The 5,515-nt window shown below is 35.5% G+C and overlaps 1 pseudogene; it reads left to right on the forward strand.

Annotated features, from left to right (window-relative positions):
* The first annotated feature begins 826 nt into the window (after positions 1-826).
* Positions 827-4,102, forward strand: LOC135217404 (hemocyanin subunit-like; annotated as a pseudogene).
* The last annotated feature ends 1,413 nt before the right edge of the window (positions 4,103-5,515 follow it).

Consider the following 5,515-nt stretch of genomic DNA (forward strand, 5'->3'; position numbering starts at 1 on the left):
TGATGTGGGGGATATGTTTTTTTATACATAATATCTTTATTACAGATGGGTCCGATTCCATGGTTGATTAGAAACGGGGTTCTCTAACCTGACTAATACTAGACAATATGACTTTTTGGGGTTTGAGAGTGTAACCTTAGTCAGGAGGGTAGAATGTTATCTTACTGGTTTCTGTATGGGTAGATTTGGGTGTTTATGCCATTATGACTTGTTAATCATTTTGTTCTTTGTTATAACCAATTGCTTTGGGAAATAAATAGTATTTTTATATTTACGCAGTCTTAACAAGCCTCGTGACATCTTACAGACAGGGCACCGTTGGCAACAGGTAAGAGTTCCCAGTTTGTGTAGTTTAGGGAATAAGGGGGGAATACATATCTAATATCTATTATATATATCTATTATATATTATATATATATATTATATATATTATCTTATATATTATATATATATATATACATATTATATATATTATATATTAGATAGATATATATATATCATATATATATAGATATAATATATATATATATATATCATGAGTATATATATATATATATATTATTATAATATATAATATATATATATATATACTAATATATATGTGTGTGTGTTGTGTGTGTGTGTGTGTGTGTGTGTGTGTGTTGTTATATTACTAGACATATAGATATAATACATGCTATATCTGGAGTGTTAAACTTTGTCTCGCTACTTCCAATGTTATCAGCTAATGATTTATTTTTGCTTGTGGAATCCCGTTAGCACTAGCAGAGTCCAAGAGAGCGTTGCCAGCCTTGTGGGGGAGAGGGGGGTTGGGGTTGGGGGGGGGCGGGAGGTACGACCACCTGTCGGTTTGGAATATAAAGACCTCTGTTGACGGTCATTGTCGCGCTCAGTCATCATGAAGTCGACTCTACTCCTTTTGGCTGTGGCCGGCGCTGCCCTGCTCTCCGTTGCTTCTGCTGGTGAGTAGAATACCGTCTTTTAAGCTGATACACTTTAATAAGACTAAAGTTTTGTTCTCAAAGAACATCTCGGTAGTAAAGCTCAGATAACCATAAGAACTCTGTAATCGGTAGAAATTGTATCTAGATTTGCAAGTAAATTTAGCACTTGTTAGACTTCGAAATTCTCTATACAGTATTATCTTTGAAATGAAATTAAGAGTTTGTTAAACTGACGACAACTAATTTATATACTAACTGTGAAATTCTAAGACACTCAAGCTTGCATTATTATTGCGACGACTTATATAAATCCTGAATTAAAAAAAAAAAAAAGATTTTCATGAATGATTATGTATGTACAATTTTTATACTATTGTATTATTGTGTATTTTATTTAACTGCTAAGGTAAGATTATGAATACAATTATCCATGGAAATTACATATCATATACATATTATATTAAATATTTATTACTGCCTATTTTTCTCTTAACGAAAAAATCCATTCTAACCACATTCATGAGAAAACAGGATTTTCCTCACATTTTTTTTGACTGAATGGATTAATTGTTTAAATACCTTTAGCAATAATGATTACATATTAGTTGCAAGACATCCTTTCCACATTCAAAGAATTATTAAAGGAAATGTATGGAATATTACTAATTCTTATTATATTCTTTCTTGCATAGATGCCTCCAACGCTCAGAAGCAGCATGATGTGAATTTCCTCCTGTGGAAGGTCAATGAGCACCTTCGTGATGAAAAACATAAAGAATATGCCAAAACCTTCGATCCAGAGGCCGACAAATCCCACTATTCAGATAATGGAGAAGCTGTTCACCGCCTTATGAAAGAGCTGAAGGATAACCGACTGCTGCAACAAAAGCATTGGTTCTCCCTCTTCAATGACAGACACCGTGAAGAAGCTATTATGCTTTTCGATGTCTTCATGCATTGCAAGGACTGGGAAACGGTCGTCGAAAATGCTGCCTATTTCCGTGATCGCATGAACGAGGGAGAATTCGTATATGCAGTTTATGCTGCTGTCATCCACCATCCACTGGCTGAAACATGTTGTCATTCCTCCTCTCTAATGAAGTTCACACCTCACATGCTTTCACCAACACCGAAGTTCACTCCAAGAAGCCTTATGGCGCTAAGATGAAGACAGACAACCTTTCTTTTTTTTTTTTTCTTTTTTTACCAAAATCAAATTCGTCATTCACAGGCTACAGCTAGGAAACAAGGAAGCAACGGTGTTTTGCCTACTTTGGCAGAAGAAAGAATTGGCATGAATAACCCCCACCACGTTTTCTGGCATTTGGAATTCCGAATTCCCATTTGGTTGGAAGGGATTCTTATTCTCAATTTTAAGCTTGACCGTAAGGGCGGAGAAATTTTCTATTGGATTACCATAATCAGCGTTGACTGGTCCGTTTTGATTGCAGAAGAGAATTTGTCCAACCTACTTGGAGCCAGTTGGAGGAACTGCATTGGGATAAACCTATTCACGATGGATTTGCTCCTCATACCTCCTACAAATATGGTGGAGCCTTCCCCTCTCGTCCTGATGACATTGACTTCGAGGACGTCGATGGTGTTGCACGTGTTAGAGACATGATCATCATTGAGAGCCGTATCCGAGATGCCATTGCTCATGGCTATATTATCAAGGAAGATGGTTCTCACATTGATATCATGAATGACCGTGGTGCTGATGTTCTTGGTGATGTAATCGAGTCTTCTTTGTACAGCCCCAATGCCCAGTATTATGGAGCTCTTCACAACACTGCCCATATCATGCTTGGTCGTCAGACAGATCCCCATGGAAAATATAACATGCCACCAGGTGTCATGGAACACTTTGAAACCGCCACTCGAGATCCTGGTTTCTTCCGACTTCATAAATATATGGATAACATCTTTAGAGAGCACAAAGATTCCCTGCCTAGCTACACTTTTGATGAACTAGATTTCAAAGGAGTAAGTGTAACTAACGTTGCTATTGATGGAACTCTGGAAACTTACTTTGAAGATTTTGAGTACAGTTTACTCAACGCTGTAGACGACACTGAAGAAATAGCTGATGTTGATATTGATACATATGTGCCTCGTCTAGACCATAAAGAATTCTCATACAACATTGATATTAACAATGAGAAGGGATCTGAAACTTTGGCAACGATTAGAAATTTTGCTTGGCCATCATAAAGATAACAACGGTGTGGGGTTTCTCCTTCGATGGATGGAAGAATGGCAAGCCATCGAGCTCGACAAATTCTGGGTGAATGTGAGTATTTTTTTCTGTGCCTAGATATCCTATATAGATATATATATATATATACTATATATTATATATATATCTATATATATATATTATTATAGTATATATATATATATATATATATAATATATATATATATCATATATATATATATATTTGTGTAAATTTGGTTAAATGTTAATTTTTTATCTTAAAAAATTGTTTTTAATAAGCTTGGGGAAATAATATCTACCAATTGTCTTCAGTTCTAAATACCAAAACATCATATCTCAGGAGCAGTATACTTTTTCTAAGCCTACTCCTTCAGTGAACTAATTTATTATTTTTACTCTGACTAGTGTCTCCTGGAAGCAACAACATAGTCCGTAAGTCCACTGACTCTTCAGTCACTGTGCATGACGTCCCCAGCTTCAAAACACTCATGGAGAAGACTGAAGCTGCTCTGTCAAGTGGAGGTGACCTGGATCTTCATGACTATGAAAGCGCCACTGGCCTGCCAAATCGTTTCCTCCTGCCCAAGGGTAACCACAATGGCATGGAATTTGATCTCCTTGTCTGCGTTACTGATGGTGAAGCTGATGCTGCAATACCTGATCTGCATTCCAAGGATGACTTCATGCACTATGGTATCAATGGAGTCTACCCAGACAAGAGGCCCCATGGTTTCCCATTCGATCGCCACGTTGAAGATGAACGCATCTACGAACAAGTCACCAACTTCCATCACTCCCATGTGAAGATTTACCATCATGGTGAACACATCCACCATCATGATTAGACTGTTAACTAAATTTCCACATGACTGATCAGTATAAAACATCATCATTATGATACTGGAGGCAGCACAAATAAAGTTTATTGCGATATAAATCCTTTTTAATTCTCTTTTTCTTGATATACAATAAATTAATTCTGAACACTATAAGTATATTATATATGAGTTTATGTAATTTCCCTTATTAAGGGTTTGTGTCAAAGAACTTTTCTCCTTCAGCAATGGTACAACCAAATCTCAAAATGAGTCTAAAAAGTTGCTTAAAAATACAGATAAAGCTAGATAATTAGTGATTTTCGTAGTGAATACCAAGCACTAATCATTTCAGTGGATAATAATCAAGTTTGCTACTGTCACTTCGCATCTTTGGGATGTAAAGCCCTCCAGGTTTAAGTTCACTTCAGAAAGGAAGAAACGTTATCTTACCAATGAGTAAGGACGAGGACAACTGAGTTACACCATTGACGGAAATCAGAAAGAGGAGAAGGAAGGTGGTTATATTACTGAAAGGCACTAGTAGAGGCAGGAAAATAAACAGACGTCACAGTTTTAATACCAACAGAAAATTGCTCATTGAAAAAAGTAAAAATTCGGAGCTATAAATAATGGGATTGGCGGACGAGAATTTATACCAGGACCTTTAAGATGCTACTGAAATACCAAGCTGGCGAAAAAGGTTTTTGGGAAGAGGACATGTTATGATTAAATTAGGATGGGATATCACTGTATTTTTGGTTGGGGGCGAGGGGGAAAATGTTTCATTTTGATGTTGAGAAATATAAACCACAGTTGGTTCTGCAGGTCCTTTAAAACTCAAAAGATTGGAACTGGAATGATCGGCAGAAACTGGGACAGACAAAGGAGCAAGGAACTAAACAAAAACCATTAAATTTACCTTAATACTAATTCACTATAAACAAAATGTGCACTTTATACAGATAGATCAGTATCAAATTATCAAAATGAGTACATAAAAAAGTAAAGTGAAAACACAAATAGCTGAGTCAGTATAAAAATAACTTCAGTAAAAATAAGCAAAATGATAGCAGCACAATGAACAATTTAAGTCTCCATTGAAGTTATGACACTTCAATGGAGACAGTAAAGTACGTTAAGTACAGGGAGTAAAGCAAAAGTACCGCACATTGCATAATAATTATTACACAAAAAGACGTACAAAAAGTCAATCTTAAATACCTTATTACAAGTTAATAAATGGGCCAGCATAAATAATATGCCTTACACCAATAAAAGAAAAAATTTTAAAATGCATTATCTCTGTAAGGCTCTCTCATTGAAATGTTAATGAAATATTCATAATAAAAAGGATAACATCATACAATAAAAAATTAAACGTATTGTAAGAGCTTTCTCACAATAACTATACTATGCCCAAATACCAATAAATAATGATAATAGGGTTATACACAAAACCATAAAAGGGCCATCAAATATAATCATAACAGACCATTTTGTGGCAATTACACCTGCCAGCAACATTAACAGAA

The sequence above is a fragment of the Macrobrachium nipponense genome, chromosome 7 (assembly GCF_015104395.2).
Source record: "Macrobrachium nipponense isolate FS-2020 chromosome 7, ASM1510439v2, whole genome shotgun sequence".
Taxonomy (NCBI): Eukaryota; Metazoa; Arthropoda; class Malacostraca; order Decapoda; family Palaemonidae; genus Macrobrachium; species Macrobrachium nipponense.